A 13142-nucleotide genomic window follows, 5' to 3' on the forward strand; every position below is an offset into this window, starting at 1 on the left:
TTAGCCATAATGCTTGACATGCTGATGACGTTGCTGCAACATATTCTGCCTCTGAAGATGACAACGACGCTACTGCTTGTTTCTTTGAGCTCCAAGTAATAGCTACATAACCAAAAGTGAAAAAATTCCCAGAGACTCTTTTCCTATCATCCAAAGATCCTGCCCAGTCACTATCCGAAAAGCCATACAAATTAAAACTAGAACATCGAGAGTACCATAATCCAAAATCCATAGTTCCAGCAACATAGCGCAAGATTCTTTTAGCTGCTCCAAGATGATGCTTTGAAGGTTTATGCATAAACCTCGAAATAACTCCAACAGAGAATGATATATCAGGACGGGAGTGAGTCAAATAAATCAGGCTTCCAACTAAGCTTCTAAAATAGCCTCCATCAACTTTTTCAGTACCATCTTCAAGTTGCAGCTTCTCATTTACATTCATAGGAGTTGGCACTGTTTTGCAATTAAGCATATTGAATCTTTTGAGCAAATCAATGGCATACTTCCTTTGTGAACTGAAAACTCCATCTTCTCCTTGCTTTACTTCAAGTCCAAGAAAATAGTGCAACAATCCCAAATCTGTCATTTCAAACTTATTCATCATGGAAGATTTGAAATTACGTATAACAGAGTACGTTGAGCCCATATATATCATATCATCAACATACAAACATACCAACAAAAGATCATTTTTTTCATACTTCTTCACATATAAAGTTGGTTCATTCTTACTTCTTTCAAATCCATTTTCTCTAAAATAGGAGTCGATTTTGCTGTACCATGCCCCGCGGAGCTTGTTTAAGCCCATAAAGTGCTTTCTTCAGCTTGTACACTTTGTTTTTCTTTCCTTTCTCTACATAGCCATCTGGTTGGGCTACATAGACTTCATCTTTCAAGTCGCCGTTAAGGGACGCAGATTTAACATCAAACTGATAAACTTTCCATTTTAACTGTACAACCAATGCTAAAAGGATTCTTACTATTTCAAAACGAGCAACTGGAGAGAAAGTTTCGTCAAAGTCAATTCCTTGTTGCTGCGTATATCCTTTTGCTACCAGTCTGGCTTTACGTTTCTGCACACTCCCATCAACATGGTATTTTGTCTTGAACACCCATTTTAATCCTATAACATTTTTGCCGTCCGGAAGATCCACCAATTCCCATGTTCCATTTTTCGTTATTGCCATAAGCTCTTCTTCCATTGCACACCTCCATTCCTTTTTTGTTGAAGCTTCTTCAAAGCTAGCTGGATCTGCACCAAATAAAGCAAAAAGTACATGTTTCATAAATATCTACAAGAAATCTAGTCTTCTGTGGAGGAGTCTCATCAGAATCTTCTGAGTCGGGCACCATCAATGTTGAACTGGACTGATGTTACTGGAGCTTTCTGAAGAGTGGCTTGGTGTATTAACAAAAAGCTCACTTTCTCCTTCACTAGGAAAAACTTCATCTTCCATTACAGCTTGTGAACTTTTACTGCTGCTTTCCCGTTTCCAACATGAGTTTTCATCAAATACCACATCTCTCCTGATAATCACTTTGCCATTTGTGGGGTTATATAGTCGAAAAGCTTTGGATTCAGAGCAATATCCAATAAAGATGCACTTTTCAGATTTTCCATCAAGCTTTTGATGTTGTTGAGAATTTATTAAAGCATATGCAATACAACCAAAAATTCTCAAATGACTTACCCACGGCTTTCTACCTTTCCAAGCTTCAACTGGTGTTTGACCTATGACTGCTCTTGTAGGAGATATATTGAGCAAATAAACTGCAGTATGAATTGCCTCAGCCCAAAACTGATTCGGAAGATTTTTGCTCTTCAGCATGCTTCTGGCCATCTCCACTACGGTTCGATTCTTTCGCTCAGCAATTCCATTTTGCTCCGGAGTGTAAGGTGCAGTCAATTCCCTGTGAATGCCATTATCTTCACAAAAGAACTTAAACTCTTGAGATACAAACTCACCTCCTCTGTCTGTACGAAGAACCTTAGTTTAGTACCAATTTGGTTCTCAACCAATGCCTTGAATTTTTTGAAGTTTGCAAAAGTTTCTGATTTGAACTTCAAAAAATATACCCAACTCATAAGACTATAATCATCTGTGAATAGTAGAAAATATCGAGAATCAGCAAGCGATTGCGTATTCATAGGGCCACACAGATCTGCATGAATAATTTCAAGGCAACTAGTAGCTCTCCAAGATTTTCCTACAGGGAAGGATTTTCTATGTTGCTTGCCATATATACAACCTTCACACACATTTTCAACAGATTTTATGTTTGGCAAACCATGAACCATCTTATGTTGACTCAACAACATCAATCCATTCATATTCAAGTGTCCATAACGTAAATGTCACAACTTAGATTCTTCAAGATTTCTTTCACTAACAACCAATGCTTGTTCTAATTTTGAAATTTCAAGAGGAAACATTTTGTTTTCTGTCATATGAATACTTGCTAAAATTTGACCCGTCTTTTTATTTTTAATAACACATAATCCATCATCAAACAAGACAGAGAATTCACTATTCAATAATTGCCCAATACTTAGCAAGTTATGAGCCAAACCAGGAGCAAAGAGAACATTTTGAATAAGTTTTACTTTAGCTTGACTCGTTTGGACAGCCACAGTACCTTCACCTTCAACATGTATTTCCTTGTTATCTCCAAGCCAAATTCGCCTCATTTTTGTCTCATCTAACTCTCTGAATGCTGACCTTTCTCCAGACATGTGATGGGAGTAGCCACTATCAACAAACCAAACACCAATCTTATGATCCATGATAGTAGAGCGAGCCATAAAAAGCATGCTTTCTTCTTGTTCTTTCTCTGCATAACTAGCTTGATTGTTTTTGTACCAGCAGTTAGCTTCTATGTGACCAAACTTGTGGCAGTTGTAACATTGCACTCCATTTCTACCACGTCCAAATTGGCCTCTGCCTCTACCACGTCCTCTTCCTCTAAAAGCACCTCTCCCACCACGTCCTTGTGTTCTTTGCTTTAGCGACTTCTCATTCTGAATTGGAGACTCTTCCTTAACTTGAAAAGCTTGTTCTTCATTCTTCTCAATCGACTTGTTGATTCGTGACTCGTGAGATTGCAAAGAGCCCATTAGTTCATCAAACGAAAACATAGATAAGTCTTTTGTTTCCTCAATAGCTGCAACCACATGATCAAACTTTGGAGGTAAACTTCTTAAAACTTTTGCTACTACAGTTTCATCACTTACCTCTTCACCATATGATTTTATTTGACTTACAATCCCAGTAACTCTAGATAAAAAATCTTGCACAGATTCATTATTTTCCATGAACAATGTTTCAAAATCGCGGCGAAGAGATTGTAGTTTTACAGTAATTACCTTTGAAGAACCTTGAAACTCCTTTTTCAAGATCAGCCACGCCTCTTTTGAGGTTGTTGTTGCTGCAATTCTTGAGAAAATCGTCTCACGAACAGCTTGCTGAATAAAGAACAAAGCTTTGGCATCCTTCTTTCTGACTTCTTTTAATATCCTCTCATCCTCTGCATCCGGCTCGTCCACATCAACGAACCCATCTTCAACTAAGTCCCACAACTCTTGAGACTTAAACAAGGTCTTCATTTTGATACTCCAAAACTCATACTTCTCGCCATTGAAGACGGGTATGAGTGGTTGTGAAGAAGAGGAAATAGCATTTGCTGCCATACCTTTTTGTTTTTCTCGTATTTCACTCCCTCACGTGTTTCTCTCCTTATCCCTCTATCGCCCAGTCGAAGACCGAACGCAGGCTTTGATAGCACAATGTAGAAAAAGAGATTGTCTTTAACTAGAAAACTTAAAGCAGATGCAGAGAAGCTAAAAGAGATATTCTGTAGAAGGGTTTTTTTTATTAACTGAAAGTGGTGTGCCTTTTATAGGATTACAAGCTCGTAAAGATAATATCTATCCATAACACCCACTTGACTAAAATCTAGGAAATGACCATAAAAACAGCAACCAAATTAGAAAAAATAGCAACTGACCTAAAGACTCTGTCAACTCTAGTAAAAGATTTATTCAACTCACAGTAAATAACTTCATCCAGCCAATAAACTTAAAAGAGTAATTGAATCAGTTCCCAACCCATCCGTTTCATGTTGACTGGTCAGGAAGTTTAAGAAAGAAATGAAAACTTTTGAAACTTGTGGTCTTAAACATGCCATAACATATGTGCGGCGATGAAATCTTGTCGTGAAGGACAGGGGCAGCTCAACATTGTTGGTGGCCTAAAGCCAAATCTTGATGAGAGGCTTTATTTATTTATTTATTTATTTTTACTAAAATATTTTCTTTATATTTTTATTTGAAGTCTATTTTCCTAACTTCTTAAAATGTGAAGTTACTGATAATTTTATTAGTAACTTATTCTATTAGTTCTTTTCAACTGATCATATCACTAATCCTTTTAATCTCTACTAAGACGTTAATCTTGGGTAAATTTTATCAATTTTAATTTAGAAAAACTTTTTTCCGCAGATATAACTGTTATAGGATTATTATTCTACGAGTAATATAGGTGTTTGAGAAAAAAATCAGGTCTTGTTTTCTGATCGAGTATATTGATTAGAGTACTGTCTTCTACTTGTAATATTTTCTTTAACACTTATAATTGAAAATTAAGTTTAAACTATCAATATCAGAGTGACTATTATGTTTTTATCGAGATTGAGGCATTTTTTAGATTCTTATCTTTTGGTGATCTCAAAGTTTTTCTCACAAAACAGAAAATCAAAAATATTTTCACATGTTTCGAATTATTCAAATCTTAATGGTTAACTTTAATAACAATAAGTTTTCTTTTTACTTTCTTTTTTATTATAAATTATACGTTTTACTTTAAGTTATTCAGATTTTTTTTTTTTATAAAAATAGTGGTAACTTATAAAACTATTACTACTTGTGAAAAATGGGGCCTTCAAAACTTTAGGGGCCTAAAGTCATTGCTTTGACTGCCTCACCCTTCCGCCGACACTAGTGAAGGGCAAAGAAGTTTAAGTTCAATTATTTCGAAATTTTGAAAGGGTTCATTCTTTTTGGAACATATTAGAAAGGAAATAGGGTCACATGAACTGAAACACAGAGGGAGTAGTTGTCTTATGTAATATTGTTGGAATAACACTTCTGGAAGCTGTTTTTGGTAGATTTCTCATTGCTAACACATCTGCTTCTAAATAACTAAAAAGAAACGGATAGTTGGAGCACCATACTAAAAAATTATCATCAGTGCCTAAATATATTGGAGGGGATATCACATTCATTAAACCTGACAACTAGGCATTACTGGAAAGGGGAGTATCTAGATTAATTTGCATATTTTTCTTGTCCCTTAATCGCTGCATTTCACTGGCTAAGCGGGGAACTTGCCAATAATGTGTGAATGGTTTTAATACTCAATCAGCTGTTGATGCATTTTTTCCAATACTTAACCTCTCTTCTGCCAATGAACTTGTAAGAAACATTCTCATTTTGGCAGCATGTTTTTCAAATGGCTAATCATCTGACAATAAGAACTTTTGGAGGGTAGGGAGCAATATTTTAGGTGTTTAGCCAATATGGTTATTATAAAATAACTCTGATTTTACAGACAACATCATTCTTCTTTCCGCAGGCACACGCATTTTATGGTTTTCAAATTACAATGGAAAGTATTCACTCCGGTAGAGCTTTCTAACTGTTTGTGTGCAGTCAACATGTTTTTTCTCTTTTGCTTGTTATTCTTTTAGAGAAGTAAGGGGTTTGTACTATGTACTCTTTAGATGTCTGATTGGAGCTTCTCTGCTTATAGAGATGTACAGCTTGCTTCTGGAGACTTGTATCAAGGACTCAAGGCAGAAAAATAAGCTTTTTAATGCAATTGAAAGCATTCCTTGCGTCTCACGGAAGGCCAAGTGGGCCTTGAATTTGATACAGAGGTAACAGTTCATCTTTCTTATACATTGTTTTAAACTTGCTGCTCTTAATGTATATATTTAAGACCCTTAATATATGTAAGCAATATGAGAAACAATTAGTTCTGGTTAACTATTCCGGACACTGTACCGTATCAGGGAAAAAACTACTTGGATAAGTACCATTGTTGCTCATTCTTTCGTAACCGATCTTTATCTTTCACTCGCATTACTTGCATGAATTGACGACTTTTTACTGCTTCAATGGCGTATTTGCTTCTTTATTTTTTTCCTACTTCTTTCTCCTGGAGCTTGTTTGATAAATCTATATTATTTCGCTTTTTAGTTTCTGAAGTTATGTTGATACAAAAATGAATACGCTATATGTTTTTTCAATCTTTATATATCTAGAATTGATGGTGCTGGCCAAAATTGACTTACTGACTGCATCCTTTGGTTACCTCTTTTTCATTCTTCATGCAGTTCCAGCTCATTTGCTGAGAGGCTTGTAGCCATTGCCTGTGTGGAAGGAATTTTCTTTTCGGGAAGGTATGCTGCTAATTCATTATTTGGTCTAAATGATTCCAGTTAGAATGATTAGATTTGCTCCTTACTAGTAGTATTGAAGGTTAATATTACTCGCTGTAACTCATTTTGTTTGCAGCTTTTGTGCCATTTTTTGGTTGAAAAAGAGTGGTTTGATGCCGGGATTGACTTTTTCAAATGAGCTCATTTCAAGGGATGAGGGTCTCCACTCTGACTTTGCTTGCCTTCTTTATAGGTAATTGTTTCAACTTTCAAGTAACCTTCAAATTTGCCTTCTTTCTCTTTTTTTCTCTTTGCTTTCTTTCTTCTCAGTAATAGTGGGAAGAAATGGCTTGATGAACATAACTTGATGTAGTTTAACTAATTTCTGTTGTGCAGTTTTCTGAGAAAGCAATTGACTAGGCAAAAAGTTCATCAGATTGTGCATGAAGCTGTTGAAATTGAGACTGAATTCGTCTGTGATGCCCTTCCGTGTGCATTGATTGGCATGAATGCAGAACTAATGAGTCAGTACATAAAATTTGTTATCGTCTCCTGATACCAAGTCACTACTTTGCGCTTTTTGCTTGAGAGTGGATGTAATTTATCACTCTCCTTGAACTAACAAGTTCGTTAATCGTATTTTCAGGTTACATTAGGGTACGACAAGAAGTATAATGTTGAGAACCCCTTTGATTGGATGGAATTTATTTCACTTCAGTAAGTATCAATGCATACAAAGTTGGTTCTGACTCTGTTTTGTAGCAATTCTGCATTTTCTTTAGAAGGATAACATACAAGTAGTGGCTGGGAAAGCATAGATAGGATCCGCGAAGTGATTAAGTTAATTGATGTTTAACCTCATATGATTATTTGGATTCCACCTTCTTTTCTGGACCCTACGGGATAGTAAAATTTTCCTTTATGATTTAATTTGATCATGTTTATAGTTTCTAATTCAGTCTTCGACTGTGCAGGGACAAAGCCAACTTCTTTGAGAGGAGTAGGTGACTATCAGAAGGCTTTTGTGATGTCAAGCTTGCAAGACAATGGCAAGAATTTTGAGTTCAAACTAGCTGAGGACCTAGAGCTTTTTCCTTTTCCCTTTTTGTCTCCTCAGTAAGAGGCTTTACTTCCTCTAGCATCACCTTGATGCTGAAAGATGTCATCTTTTTGTAGTACCATTCATTAAAGATCATATCCTTTATAGTAAATACCTTTTTAGAAGGGCATTTGATTGCCTTATGTGAAGAAAAAGTAAGTGTATTTGTCAAACATGATAATTTTGGTAGTTATGATTGTTGGTTGGACTTTGGAGACTATGTGAAACTCTTTGGCCAACCATTTGTTGACTAGTAAGGGCAAAGATAGTGAAAATTGGTTCTTGAATTCATCTTCTTAGGTGGATTGGCTTAATCATCATTTGGTTTCCACTTCATGCCCACTTTTACTTGTTGCTTTTTATCTATTTCATCATAAATATTCTTCAGACAAGATATGGACCAGAGGAGGATATTAGATTTCTGCTGCATGAAACTTTGTTATATCATTATTTATAGCCTTAGTGTGATTATACTGTGTACTATTAGGGTTGTTTTTTTAGTACGGTCTTTCGCTTCGTTTTTCTAGTACTCTGTCGTGTTACTGCTTCGTGCTATTGCTTTCTTCCATTTGTTTTTTTCCCCCGGTTTATATATTGAAGGTACCATTTTTCTGGCCTTGTTGTTGTTATTTACTTGTTCCTATTCTTCCTCTAGAGCCGAGGGTCTTTCGGAAACAGCCTCTCTACCTCTCCAAGGTAGGGGTAAGGTTTGCGCACACATTACCCTCCCCAACCCCCACTTGTGGGATTCCACTGGGTTGTTATTGTTGTTGTTGTATGTTGTGGGGAGGGGGGAGGGGGGGGTTGTAACTTAGCTAGTATAGTAAATGAATCAACCAACATTTTACTTGGTGCTATTAGTTGTGTGTACATTTTTTTGAAGAAGAAAGATAAGTAAATCCAATTAGAGATAAGCGCCCATGAGCGTCATGACATAGGTAAAAGGGAACGAGAAGGCAAGTCCCCCCCACCCACCCAACCAAACCCGCCCACATCTTGTTCTCTTTTTTCTTTGAGTCGGATGAACTCTGAGGGTTCCATTGGATCGGGCAAAGTGATTATCAGAAATCGATATCCTTTGTAACTATGAGATAACCCGTTTGGCCAAGCTGTAGAAATCAGTTTATTTTGAGAAGTGCTTTTTTCAAAAGTGTTTTTCTCAAAAGTACTTTTGGGGAGAAGCAGTTTGTGTTTGACTAATTAGTTTGAAAAACACTTCTGAGCAGCAATTAGTGTTTGGCCAAGCTTTAAAAAACTGCTTCTAAGTGTATTTTTCTCAAAAGTGTTTCTCAAAAAAGTGTTTTTGGAGAGAAGCTACTTTTTTCTGCTTCTCCAAAATTGCTTCTGCTTCTCCTCAAAAGCATTTTTTCCTTCCAGAAGCTTGACCAAACACCTCAATTTTTGGCCAAAAGCGCTTTTGACAAAAAAAAAAAAAAGCTTTTGACCAAAAATAAGCTTGGCCAAACAAGTTATTAGACACTAGCCAAAATCTTGAAGCACTAGCAGAAATGGAAAGAGACTTGGTTGCCACATCCCATCAAAAAGGCCATTTTGGTGGAGCTCTTGTAATTTCTTATATCCACAAATTTTGCCATTACATTTGCTCATCCATCCTAATATTAAGAATTTAAATATTAAGAAGGGAGGAAAATTGTTCCATGCTTCACCCCATTTGCTGTCTTTCTGAATCATCAAATGTGCACACTCCACATGGTGCTAAGAGAAAAAGAAAATAAAAAGGAGTTGGTGGTTTGAGATAATGCAAGAATCATCCCTCCCACCCACTACTCCCTTCCAAAAAAATAGAGTATAATTTTTATACACAGACAATATAAAAGAATCTTTAAGTAGCTTAAATAACAATTATATATAATTGTTCAAACTAGAACCATTAACCTGAAAAATAAGATCAGATGACAATCTACATATTAAAATGCAATGAAGACATAAAAAATTATTTACACTGTCGGTATATATAAATTAAATAAAAAATATAATAGGATAATGTGACCAAAGATGAGAATTTTGGTAGAAGGATAAAAAGGGGTATGGGATCAAGAGAGGGTCCCACATGGAGTGTTTCAACTTTGAAGCTACACCTTATTTTTCTGGTATTGATTAACCACCAGACAATATGCAGTAAAGTACAGATATAAAGATTAAGACATCAAATTTTCTTTTGTCCTTCTATTTGTTGAATGAATTCCTAATCTCTCTAAGGTCTAGACAAAGACAGCATAACAGATTATTGTTTACTTACCTTTTCATCTTTATTTTATGGTGAGATAGCACCATCTTCCAGACATATCCAGTTGTTGTCCTAAACAACTCTATTAAGAAACTATTTAAAATTTCTCTCTTCAGACTCATAAACATTAAATTAACTCAATCAACATCTAGCAAATTTAATTAATTACCAACAAACCCACAAAACTTCTAACAACACATGAGAAGTTCAACCTCTCTTGAGGCAGTTATTATAGAGTTATCTTGTGGATGAGAACAAACAATGTCAACTTAATTCACTTTGGATATAAAAGTAATTAACATTTCCTATATTATGGTAATTATTACCCTAGCATGTGCAAACTATAATGACTTCTAAACAAAGTCTCTAGCTGCATAATTGATTGTCTTTTTTCTTTAACCTTTTCTTAAATCCAAGTTAGAAGCCAAACATAGTTTCTGGTCTGGAGAAAAACACTAAAACAAGAAACTGCCAAGAACAGCATTTTTTTTATAAAAAAAAAATTATTCTTGAAAAGTGAAATGGAGTAAAAAAGGAAACTTTGGAAGTTGGCAAATATGTTCTAAAATAAGGATAATTATGGACCCATTCTTTGAATCACATGAGTTTTGGAGGCCAAGTAGCAGTAGTGGACTACCTACCAAGATATCATGATCATGCCATAGAGCACAAGGATAAGGCAATCAAAGGTGGAGCAAAAATTTTAATTATATGGGTTATGAATTTTAGAACGATGATTTTAAGTATTAATAATTGGATTTTGAATTTAATATATGTACATATTTTATAAATTTCTAAACACAAATATACTATTTGAGCAAAAGCTACTGCATTGTGTCGAACATTTAGACTACTATCTCGGCCCTAAAGGCAACATGTACATACTTACCCTTATGATTTGCAGGAAAAAAAAAAAAAGTGGGCATGGGAAGTTGGCTTTTCATACCTAAAGCAACATCACCAGCAGGCCAACTTTGATAGGGACATCAGCATGTCATCTTCTCTACCTACCCCAAACCACTACGAAGTTTTACTCTATATCCCAAAATATAAAAATGAAAAGAAAAAGGAACAAATGAAAGGGAGAGTAGAGTTGGTGAGAAACTAAGTGTAATTATAGTTGATGCATTGGTTATGGGATACTAAAGTTAAAAAGGGCAACTCGACCTATTTAACTTTTGTAATAGGTGGAATTACAACAATGACTATATACTTTCTTTTATATTTCTGCAGGTGATTATTTTTACGCGTAACAACTCTTTGTCATTTGCACTAAAAATATTAGAGTTAGTCAACATGTCATTATATTGGTTGTCATTATGATTTAAATAATAGTTATCCCATTTAAAATTCAACACTGTTCCTACTTATATGATAAATCCTAATCTTCTGTTAGATCTATGTGAGTGGGCCATAGGATTTGGTGCACTACATAGCGCTCACATCTCTGACTATTTCCCATTCTTGCTCTTTCACTTTTCTTCTTAATTTCTCATAAATCAAATTTCAAAAAAAAAAAAAAGAACTAACTTAAAATGTTTCTTGCACTCTCTTAATGTCACATTTTTTATTGAGAATTTACCGATGGTGTATATAAAATAAACTTTATTTTAATAGGCTTTTTGTTTAAAACTCCCTATAACTTAAAAAAATTAGCCTAATTTCCCTAATATGAAGCATCCCTTTTCAAAAATGTTACAATAATACCTCGTATTGGGGTTCTTCTATTTGTACTAAAATTGACTTATGACTATATGTTTTAAGATTGAGCAGTTAACTAACTACTAGTAATAAATCTTTAAATTGACTTCACTTAACTTTATCCAGACAAACTAATCTTCTCTGGTTATAATTTAATCAACTACTCTCTCAAGGGATATAGTTGGAGGGAGATTACATTTAGATCCATTGAGAAATAAACACTCTTAAACTCAATAAGAAGAATCAGAGATGTATCTAACATCCAAATTAATAAATGATTTAAGTGTAATGCATAGGTGGACCTTGAGCTAATGTATCTATTAGTAAATGAAATGTCTCCAACTTCATTATACTGTTTATTAAACACTAAATCTCAAAATGGCCCTTTTTGTCATTAGAGATATAAATTTTGCATTGGATAGTATTTAAAAAATAATAATTGCATGGTTCTCTTCTTAAAACATGCAACCATAAGAACATCTTTCTCAACTATTATGTCTTTTTTTTTTATTATGTCAATTGACTGATGTTTCATTTTAACCAAAGAAAACATTGTGAAAAGGACTTCAAACCTAGTACAGTTAGACTTCTCTATAACAAAATCCATGTATAACAGCACTTTATTATAAAAGCCAAGCTTTTTCGAAACGATTTTCATGTTATGTTATAATATATGTTCTCTAATAATACAACACTTTGCTATAACAACCAAAAATATCCAAAACAAACGAAGCTGTTACAGAAAGATTTGACTGTATCCCGTATAAATATTTTGTAATTCCAATTTCCTACCCCTAGTAAAAAATATAAAACAATTTTAATCTATTACTATCATACAAATCTTGATCTTGTTAAAGTTGAATATGTCTCCTCTTAATCTAGATCCTATTATGTACATTGAAATAGACATTGAGATAAGATTGATAATGCCCAATATATGAATTTATGCACTTTTTTATAAAAGACTTCAAAAAATAAAATAAGAGGACATAATAGCACTTTCACCTCCTCACATCAATTATTATTTGCTTAAACCAATAACAAAAAAAAGGAGGTTGAACTAATATTCTAACAGCACTCATGAGTCATGCCCTGACTCCCATTTAGCAACTTTCTTAGATCAACTTCATTGAGTTTGACCTTCACATTTCTAACCAACCACATCTCACTAATTATATTTTTTTTTCTAATTTAATGTTTGATATTCACTTATTCTTGAGATTTGAACTCCGAAACTTTTAATTAAAAACGGTGAAATCCTATTCATTCTACCATGATATTTGATCTTTAGTTAAATAGTACCCTTTCCGTTCACTTTTACTTGTCCGCTATACTTAAAATATATTTTTACTTTTACTTATCTACTATACAAAATCAAAAGAAACTGACAATATTTTTTATTTTACTCTTTCCATTAACTACTCATTTCCTAAATTATTTTACTTTTGAAAATGTTATCATTATTATGGGTCACATGATAATATATATATATATATATATATATATATATATATATATATTTTAAAGTAAGTACAAATTAAAAGTGAACAACTAAAAATTAACATCATTTTAACTCCACTTGTCTAATAACAAAAAATAAGCCCCCGCAAAAAAAAAAAAAAAATTAAAATTAAGTGCACCCCCGACTCTACCTAT

The 13142-nt window shown here is 34.1% G+C and overlaps 1 pseudogene; it reads left to right on the plus strand.

The window, feature by feature from the left end:
* The first annotated feature begins 5145 nt into the window (after positions 1 to 5145).
* Positions 5146 to 7849, plus strand: LOC107798181 (ribonucleoside-diphosphate reductase small chain A-like; annotated as a pseudogene).
* Positions 7850 to 13142: the final 5293 nt, after the last annotated feature.

The sequence above is a fragment of the Nicotiana tabacum genome, chromosome 7 (assembly GCF_000715075.1).
Source record: "Nicotiana tabacum cultivar K326 chromosome 7, ASM71507v2, whole genome shotgun sequence".
Classification (NCBI taxonomy): Eukaryota; Viridiplantae; Streptophyta; class Magnoliopsida; order Solanales; family Solanaceae; genus Nicotiana; species Nicotiana tabacum.